Source organism: Suricata suricatta, chromosome 6, assembly GCF_006229205.1.
Source record: "Suricata suricatta isolate VVHF042 chromosome 6, meerkat_22Aug2017_6uvM2_HiC, whole genome shotgun sequence".
Taxonomy (NCBI): domain Eukaryota; kingdom Metazoa; phylum Chordata; class Mammalia; order Carnivora; family Herpestidae; genus Suricata; species Suricata suricatta.
Genome location: NC_043705.1, coordinates 27,138,438 through 27,148,916, shown reverse-complemented (window position 1 = coordinate 27,148,916; position 10,479 = coordinate 27,138,438). Strand labels below are relative to the sequence as shown.

The 10,479-nt window shown below is 39.5% G+C and overlaps 1 protein-coding gene across 1 annotated transcript in view; it reads left to right on the top strand.

Moving 5' to 3' along the window:
- TRPC7 (transient receptor potential cation channel subfamily C member 7) overlaps nt 1–10,479 on the top strand; it is a 136,139-nt gene that overhangs the window by 37,686 nt on the left and 87,974 nt on the right. The window lies entirely within an intron of this gene.

Below are 10,479 nucleotides of genomic sequence, written 5' to 3'. Positions count from 1 at the left end.
AAAACATCCATATGCAGGTTTTGGTGTAAACACAGTTTTCAAGTCCCTTGGGTAAATACCAAGGAGTGCAACTGGTGGATCATATGGCATGATTACATTTCATTTTCTAAGAAACTGGCACCTTTATATTTAAAGTGGGTCTCTTACACCCCACATGTAGTTGCCCCTAGTTTTTCTCACCTTTCCACTTTTCTTCTCCCCTGAAAGTCCTGTCTCCCTTCATACCAGCCTCAGTTCCATGGACTGTCAATATAATCTCTCTCACACACACACCTCCACTCCTCTGCCCATGTCCTGATCTGCTGTACCCTACTTCCCTACCTACTCCATGCCAGGGCCCAGGGAGGTGAATGTGGTTAGAAAAAATCAACCACATTAGCTGGCTTCATACCTCAAACAGACTTTTATTGTCCTCCAGTAATTATATCCTGTTTCCTGAATTTACTTAGTCTTAAATTTTCCTAAAACCTATTTCAGACCTCTTCTCAAATTTCCATCACCTCCTCCCCAATTCTTACTCCAAACTGATCATTTTTCTTCCTATTTCACTGGGGGGAAAGCGATGCAACAGAAAGAAAATGTCTACAAATTCCCACCAACAATTCATCTGCCTAATGGCATGCTCACCTACCTGCTTGACCTTCCCTCCTACTACAGATAAACTGTCTGTGATTCTAAATCTGTTCCTTCATTTATATATGAATATCTAATCTTCTGTTATATATGCTTTTGAGCTACTGGATTAATACAATGATCTACTAATATCATATACAATGATCAGTATAATTATCCATTGAAAAGTTCCCAACAATATATAAAATATGGTTTCTCCTACCAGGAGAAGAAAGGAAGAAGGGAGGGAGGGTAGAAGGGAGGGAAATAGGGAGAAAGGGAAACAGGAGGCGGGCAAAAAGAGAGCTTCTCTTGACCCTACTTCTCGCATCAGCTACTTTGCCAGTTCTCTGCCCTCCTTTGCAATAAAATTCCTCAAAAGAGCTGTCTATATTGCTGACCCAAATTCTCTCTCTTCCCATTGTTTAATCCTCACCAGTCATACCCTCTACTCTCCTAAAATTGCTCCCATCAAGGTGACCAGTGACCTCTAAGTTGTTAAATCTGATAGTCAATTCTGTCTTCCTCTTACTTGGGATAATATTGCCACCATCCTTAAAGAGTAACTGTTACCACTTAATGAAATTCTAAAATGTTTAGAACACTTTTGTTGTAAACTGCTAGTATAATACTTTCTTAAACAAACTCTGCCCCAGTATCAAAGGCAGAAAAATCTCCCAGCATGAACACAAATGTTGATATGTCTCCAAATTATTTCAGTTGAAGCTTTCAATGAACATTCCTTCCCCATAAGTCTGTCCCTGAACAGAGGAAAAGGGGGAGTAGATTTGAGGCCCACACCCTTGTTTAATCCAATTTCTAAGGTCTCCACTGAGGAATGAGTGTTAATTATCCTGTACTGTGTGGGTGTCTCCATAACATCAGTCTGAGAAATTCATTTAACTTTTGACCGATCAGCATAACGAGCTTCTCTTTTTCTCTTTTAAGTTTGTCAGTAGCTTTGAAAAAGTTTTAGAGTTGGGGTTTTTAACCAAAGTTAAGCAAAGTAGTAATTTGTGTTGTTGGGTAGTATAAAATCTGGTGTTATCAAAATAACAGCTTCTGCACTAAAAATTCTAGTATCAACAAAGCATGTTAGATGGCTTAGGTTTGTCCTCTGTGTTACAAACTGAGATTCATCCCAATAATAGATGAGTTTGTGACATTTATGGACCTTAAGAAAAGGGAAGAAATTCTGGACCAGTCAAAAATCAAAGAATCTCTATTAATATCCACATTAAGGAAAGCACAAGAAATAAGTGATGAATACTCTAAAAACTGTGCAATACAATAACCAAATAAAACTTTTGAGCCAGTAACTTGAGGTTGAAAGCCAAGCAAAACTTTGTTGGCAATATTGTGTTGAGATGTAATACTTTATAAATCTTAAAACCAGTATAAAAGCATGTGACTATTTTACTATTTATAATAAATGCATATAAGTGTTCACTCAAGAATAAGCAATCCATATTCACAGACAACATGTTTATCTATGTAGAAAATTACAGGCAATCTATAAATCACAACAATAAGTTTAGCCAGGTCACAAAATATACGGTCAAATGCAGAAAAAATCAATCATATTTCTATACCTGGTAATGAACAATTAGAAACTAATCATTTTAATTTTTTATTATTTTTTAAATGTTTATTTTTGAGAGAGAGGGAGAGGCAGAGTGTGAGCAGGGGAGGGTCGAGAGAGAGGGAGACACAGAATCTGAAGCAGGCTCCAGGCTCTGAGCTGTCAGCATAGAGCCCAAAGCAGGGCTCAAACCCACAAACCATGAGATCATGACCTGAGCCAAAGTGGGATGTTCCACTGACTGTGCCATCCAGGCGCCTCAGAAACTAAGCATTTAAAAAAATATATATTTCCATAGCTAACAAAAATTAAATACTTAGATACAAATCTTACAAAACAAATGTAGAATCTATATGTTAAAAGTCATAAAACACTAAGGAAAGAAACCAAGGAAAGCCTAAATACTGAAGAGACAGAACATATTCATAGTTTAAAGGATTCAATATAGTTAAGATGTGAGTGTTCCCCAAACTGATCTATAGACTTAACACAATTCCAGTAAAAAGCCCAGCAGAATTTGTCGTAGATGTGAACAAGCTGATTCAAAAATGTATATAAAAAGGAAAGGAACAAGAAAAGAGCCAAAACAATTTGAAAAAGAATGATGAGCTTGAAAGACTCAAAGTACCTCATCTTAAGACTTAAAATAAAGCCACAAAATAAAAAAACAGGAAATACTAGTGAAATAATAGATATGCGATCAAGGAAACAAAACAGAGAGCGCAGAAATAAACTTATCCACACAAGTACGGTCAACAATTCTTGACAACTGTGTAAAAGCCACTCAGTGGAGAAAGAATATATCAACAAACGAAGCTAGGACAAATGAATAGCTATCTGCAGTAAAAGGAACCTTGACCTAACCTTATACTTTATGTGAATGTTAACACAAAATGGGTCAGAGACCTAAATATAAAATCTAAACTATAAAACTTCAAGAGCAAGACAGAGGAGAACACATATGTGACCTTGTGTCAAGAAAAGATGGCTTAGCTGTAACACCAGAAGCATCATCAGAAAAGGAACCATGATAAATTTAAAACTTCTGTTCTTTGAAAGATGACAGTAAGAGAATGAAACTACAAGCCACGGACTGCAAGAAAACATTTACAAATATGATCTCTTATAAAAGATTATATCCAGAATATATGTAAGAATTATCAAAACTCCAGAAGAAAATAAACCCAGTTTTTTTTTAAATGGACAAAGGATATGAACACTTCATCAAAAAGATACAAAAATGGCAAATAAGCACATAAAAAGATGCTCAACATCATTAGCTAGGGGATGTAAATCAAAACTGAAATGAGATACCAATACATAGAAAATAAGTTGACCCTAACAAATGCCGGTGACAACATGGATGAACTGGAACTTTCATAATTTCTTGGTGGTAATATAAAATAATATCCAATCCAAACCATTCCAAAAGCTGACTGGCAGTCTCTTACAAAGTTAAACGTATACTTGCCATATAGCCAGGGATCCTACTCTTAGATATTAACCCTAAAAAACTAAAAACTTACTTACACAAGAAGCTGTACATGAATGTTTGTAGAAAATTATTCATAATTGCCAAAAACTGGGAGCAACCACGTGTCCTTTAATGAGTGATTGTATAAACAAACTGACACATACACACAATGAAGGTGAAATAAAAAGAAATGAATTACTGATACATGCAACAACGTGGATGGATGGCAGAGGCATTAAACTGAGTAAAAGAAGCCAGTCTCAAAAGGTTATGTACGATTCCATTCATATGACATTCTGGAAAATAAAAAATTCTAGGGCCTCTTGGTTCCATGTTTAGTACAACCAAAGTTCATGGTCCCAAAGAGCATTGTATCTGGACAAACTGACTGTGATGCTTATTCTTTTTCCATTTGCCAGTGCCTACAAGCTAAGAATGGCTCCTCCTTGTTACTTTCTTTAAGAACAAACTTGAGTATGCCCTAATAGTAAGTAAAGACGATTTGCATTTAGCAGTTCACTGAGATGGATGGCAAGGTCCACACTAATATAAACCACATTGCTGGTTTAATGGAAGACATCGGCACTGACAAGACTAAAGTGAACTTCCATCTGACTTTGACACCAAGAATCACATTAATGTTCATCAGATTACTCCTGAAGAGACCAAATGTAAGTTGTACAAAATGAGAAAGATCTGCGCAGGCACACAAGAAATCTGGTGATGCATGATGCTGATACTATCCACTACCCTGATCTCATCAAGTGGGACAAATCCATCCAGATTAATTTGGGGACTGGCAAGATTACAGATTTAATCAAGTTCAACTCTGGAGACCTGTGTATGGTGACGGAAGGTGCTAACCAGTACAGGACTGATGTGGTCACCAGAGATAAAGAAAAGAGAATATATTCAGAGTATGTTTTTGATATATGGATTAGATCTGGAAGGAGAGGGAGGGAAGCACCAAGGATTTCTCCAGTAGTTTCTGTTCCTCCCTACAAGCCAGTCTGGCTCTCACTCCAGTAATTAAAAACCACAAAGACCAAGAGGTCAAGAGTATGAAATCAATGTTCAAAACAAAGTGGTAACAATAATAAAAACTGCCTAAGCATACACATGTTGAATCACCATGTTATACCCTTGAAAATAATGTAACACTACGTGTCAACTATAAAAAGTTTTCAATTGCCACTTATAGGCTTTATTTTTAATATAAATTTTTATTTAGGTTTTTATTTATTTTGTGATTTGTGTCATGTATTGTTAACTATACTAAGAATTGTACATTGTTTTGGTATTGATTCTCTTAATGATTACACACTGTGTATATCATTACGATTAAAACCTGACATGCAGAACAGTGGAATGGCTTGTTCTGTTTCCCACAACTAACAAGTAGTAAAATAGGACTTTGAACTCCAGGTTCTCCCAACTTTAAAATCTGTGCATCCACTTATAATACGACAGAATCTGTTGGGCGTTAAAATTTCCATATCCCAGCCCACCCTGTATTGCCCCAAGTTAGTTGAGTGCCCCAATTAAGCCTCCAGTTTTTAAACTGTGCTAAAGAGAAGGGAATATCCTATTCACCAAAAGGCAACAAGGTGAGAGACAAGACAACAGGATTTGGGTCAGATCTACCTGTTTTGAATCTTCACTTAATCATTTAGTAGCTACATTATCTTAGACAAGAAAACTGCTCCGAATGACTCAAGCATCTATTATGTTCCAAATAATGTGTAGACTCTAACGATATATCTGTGAATAACGCAGCAATGTTTCCTAACCTCAAGAAGTTTACAGTCTAGGAGGGCACATAGACAGTAAATATAATAAATAGATTAAATATGTAGTATGTCACATGATCATAAGCAGGAAAGGGTGATGGCAAATGGAGAAGGGTTACAACTTTTTAAACGACAGTCAAGGAAGGCTTCTGAGAAAGCGACATTTGAGCAAAGACTTGACCAAATTGCAAAAGTTATTCATTTAAATATGTCGAGAAAGAATATTCCAAGCAAAGAAAATAGCTAGTACAAAGGTCTGGTCCATGCCAAATGTGCTGAGGAACAGCAAGGAGGTCAGAGTGGCTGGAGTAGACTGAGGGAAGGAGAAAACACAAGAAATAAAATCAGGAGGAGAATGGAGAGGCTACAAACGTATGTCCTCTTAGGACAACATAATGATTCCACTTTTACTCTGAGTGGATGGGAAGCTGTTGGGGGGTTTGAACAGAGCAGTGCCATGATCTGACTGTTTCTTCTAAGTATCCCTCCAATTGATGATGTATGGAGAACACACTATAGCAGACCAGGACAGATTTTGGTTTTTGTCCTGAACAAGTGAAAGGGTGAGGGAAACTAAGGTAGAGAAGACTAGATCCAGAGTTAGTTTTCTTAAATTTGAAAAGACTATTTGGCATCTAAGTGGAAATACCAATTTGGCAATTAGATATAGGAGTCAAATTCAGGAGAAGGATATGCTTAAGAATATAACTTTGATAATTATCAGCAAATGATGGTATCTAATGCTCTTCTATAAGATCACTAAGGCAATGAATACAAATAGATAAAAGGAGAATTCAAAGGACCAGGCACATCTTTGGGCATTTCCAAATTAAGACATCAGGGAGACGAGAATAATTCTAGAAAGAATACAAAAAGTAGTCATTCGGGAAGAGAAAACCACAGAAGAGAATGTAATGCTGGAAACCAAGGGAAAACCATATGAGAGAGGAGGAAGTAATCATCTATGTCAAAGCTCTTGGTAGGTCATATAATGTGAGGATTGAGAATTAACCACTGGGTTTGGCAACAGAAAAGTCACTTGTGAGCTTGATAAAAACAATCTCAGTGGAGAAATTGGATGTGGGTGTGAAAATCTTATTGAATGGAATAAGAAAGAATGCCTGGAGGCATTTGGAAACAGTAAGTGTAGACAACTCTATTGAGAGTTTTGCTATTAAATGGAACAGAAAATTGTAGCGGTAATTGGAGGGGGAAGTGGGGTCAAAGAAATTCTTTTTTAAGATGAGAGAACAGCACCATGTTTGTATACTGAGTCAGTAGGAAAGGGGGGAAATTTACAACACAAGAGAAAGAAAAGAAGACTGCAGGATTAGGTGTAAGGGGCTGACATCCAGCACCCAAGTGGACAAGCTGGCCTTAGTTAGGAGCAAGAGCACTTCACCCACTGCAAGACGAGGAAAAACAGTCCATGAATGTAGATGCATGAAGGTAGAACATGTGATTGTGTCAGCACACGGTGCTTCTCTTCTGATGACTTCCATTTGCCGAGTTAAACAGAAAACAAGGTCTTCATTTGAGAGTTAAGAGGAAATGGTGAGATGTCAGAAGACTGAGGAAAGGAGCAGGCAGGAAATACTTGTTAGGACAGAGGGAGGATAAGCTGCCCAGAAGCATTAAGTGCTGCTTGAGGTTGGAGGTAGTGTATAGCATGTGTGATCAGTGCACTTGTGTGTTCTCCAGCCACATTTACTATTCAGAGGTAGGAAAAGGGCAGAGGAGAGTTAGACTCAAGATAGGCTTTTGTCCAGTTATAAGGATGAAATAAGAGGAGGTCAAGATGGGATGATTTTAACAATGCCCATGAAATATAGGCACTGCAAGGAGGGAGACAGACATCCAAAGGGAATGAAAACCAGTGAAAAGGAGATATAATCAATGGCTGTAGGTATTGTGAAATCAAAGGACTGCTGGGGGTGGGGTCCCAGAGGGAGTGAGCCTGACATATAGGAGGTGGTGGTCAGAAACAGGGCAACTTGGGGCACCTGGGTGGCTCAGGCAGTTAAGCATCCAACCTTAGCTCAGGTCATGATCCCCCAGTTTGTGGGTTCGAGCCCCATGTTGGGCTCTGGGCTGACACCTCAAAGCCTGGAGCCTGCTTCAGATTCTGTGTCTCCCTTCTCTCTCTGCCCCTCCCATACTCATGCTCTGTCTCTCTCTTTTTTCTCAGTAATAAATAAATGAAATAATAAAAGAAACGGGGAAACTTGAAGGTGGAGCCATGAAGGAGTTGCAGTTGTGGGGAATAATTAAGAGAATGAATGGCTGGGTTAAGAGTTAAGGAAAGAGGCTGGGGTCACTGGGAAAGATACTATGGAGGAAATGAGAGAGCAGAGTAATGGGAAGGCCATTTTTCTGCATACTGGGACCACCAAATAACAACAGTAGTAATGCTGGGAGAAGGCAGTGAGACAGGAGCTAAAATCTTCAAGGAAGGTAAGAGTGGTCCAGAGATGAGTAAGTTACTAATAGAAGGGAAAGTGGATTCAGCCTGTTAGTTTCTCTCTGGGTCTCAGTTTCCTCTTTTTAAGTTGTAAATGCCGATAGTCCTTCCATCAGGACATTTTTGTAAGGATTAAGTGAGATGCTGTAAACAGAACATCTGTCACCCACTGGGACATGTAGACTTTAATGTGTAGAAAATGAAAATATTTTTAAAAGAGCACCTGTGAAGTCCTGGGTGTGTGTCTCATCCACCCCCAACTAAAGTTGGAGAGTGTGACCTGGGAGGTCACTGAGCTCAGTGTTGGCCCAATTAACTACATTCACCAGAATTCCTCAGAGATGTTCACCTACAGTTCTCTCTGATAAGCCTGAGCCTGACCATAACCATCTCCCAGCGTCTGCGGCTGTCTCTACCCAGGTCATCTCTGTCTTCCCGGCCCAGGTTCTCTCTGACTCGTTCAGCTACCTGCAGACACCAGGTTTGTTGCCTTCCAGCTTCAATGTCCAATGTAGGAGGTAAAAAGCTGCTGTGTCTGGTGTGTCTCCCCTTTTTTACAGCCAGGCTAGGTGAATGAACCCAGGGAAGTACAAGTCTCAAATAAAATGATACCCTGTATTCTGAACTGCGCTGAGCCTAGAAATATGCAGAGGCTCTGGGGTAGTACAGCCTGATGTTCCTACCATGGGGAGCTGGGGCCGTGGGCTGGGTCAAGCCCTTTCCACCTCTTTTCTATATCTATCCATGCACTCAGATCTAGGCAGGAGTTTCTACCAAGAAGATGAGGTCATGCCCAACTAAAGGGAAAGTGTCTATCTTGCCAGGAGTAGGTAATAATAGTCAGAGACTCCTTCTTTTCAAGAAAGAGACAATAATGGTGATGGAGTGGGAGCCAGACAGAAACGTAGCAAACCTGAGTTGTGGCGGCAGGACCACCAGAGTTGAATAGGTCCCTTTTGCTGAGCCCAGTCCCTTGGCTTGCTCCAGTCCCTGGAGTTTCCCAGCTCTGGCTTACCAGGGCTCTCAGAATATCCTAGCTGGAATAAGCTCTGAGCAAGTCTTACTTAGCCGTACTGTTATGCAATTCAGAGAGTGGATCCCTAGACTCCTCTACCCACACACTACTCAGAGACCACATTTGCCTCGTTCATTGCCAAGTTTTCATTGCCTGGGACACGGTAAGCCCTCAGCAGTGAGAGAAGGAAGGGATGCAGGGAGTGAGGGGTGTTAGGGATGGAGGCATACAGGACACAGCTCTTCACCACACTATCCAGGCTCCGTGCCGGACACCAAAACCAATACTCCTAGTGTCTTCCCTGAATTTCTCTCCATGATAATCTGCCTGAGCTGAGCAGTTATTTTCCTACCCAGAATTCCCTTCTTCTCTTTAAATTATATATAAAAATGAAGGGTGGCCACTCTTGTCAGAAAGCATTTTCTTGATCCTTCTCCTAGCAAACAAACATTTGCTGCCTTCTTTCTCTAATGCACAGTGACATTTTGACACAGCAGTGCTGGAAGGAGACAAGAATTATTAATTCAGAAAAATGGCTAAGCTTCTAAAGTTTGCCAGGTTCCCATCTATTTACTCCAGAATCCAAATTCTGGAAAAGCAAACCTGCATTCCCATTTACCAGCTACTATTTACCAGTCTGGACTACTGACATTGATTAACACTAGAAGTGACATGTGGCTCTTGTGTCCTCTTTGAATAGACTTGTTTCAACTAACAAACAGACAAGGAAACCTCTAGAGGAGAATATCTTGGGGGAGTAGTGATAGGAGGGTGACAAGAAACATTTTTTGTCTGACACTTTGCATCATTATGTGGAATTGAAACAATCTGTTTTGGGGAGAGCGAGGTTGGCCGATCAGGAGGAAACGACCTGCAGCCTCTTGAAGAGAACTCTGAAAGGTACACCTAGCGAAAGTACAGGGAACTCCAGAAACAACTCATTAGAAAAAAAAAAAAAGACAAAACAAAACTAAGGGGAAGCTCTAAAAATGTTTATTCAACAGGCAAGAGTTTAAGGAGCCATGTTTGCCATACAAAAGGATTTGTGGTAAAAAAAAAAGAAAGGATCCTGTTAGATTTAAAGTACATTTGATTTTTAAATTTACAGTCTAGTAGCAGGTTTTCCAGCACATAAAAAGAAAGCACACCTGTGTACATTTTTGTTCCAATTTTAGCCTATCAGCCGTATCTTTCCCATAAACTTCCTGTGCAGAACAGTTACGTTACTTCCAGCCTTAGAAGTTCATTTATCACCCTGCTCTCAGAACTGAGCACAAAGAACTGCTGCTTGGACAGAGCCCAGGATGGGCTTCCAGCAGCCATCAGAATCGCTTAGAAAAAAAGAAAACCCTCTCACATGCATAAATGAAAGGTTGCACACAAAGAACTCACATCTTTTCAAGCTTCAATAGTAAATATTCTGCTACTATGTATTAAATACTGCATGGTTTGCCCAAGCTAAGATGAAACCACATCATAAATCAATAAGCATTTTGCATTTTCTTTCATTATCTACTCAAAGTCATGCCTACTGCACCTCTAAAC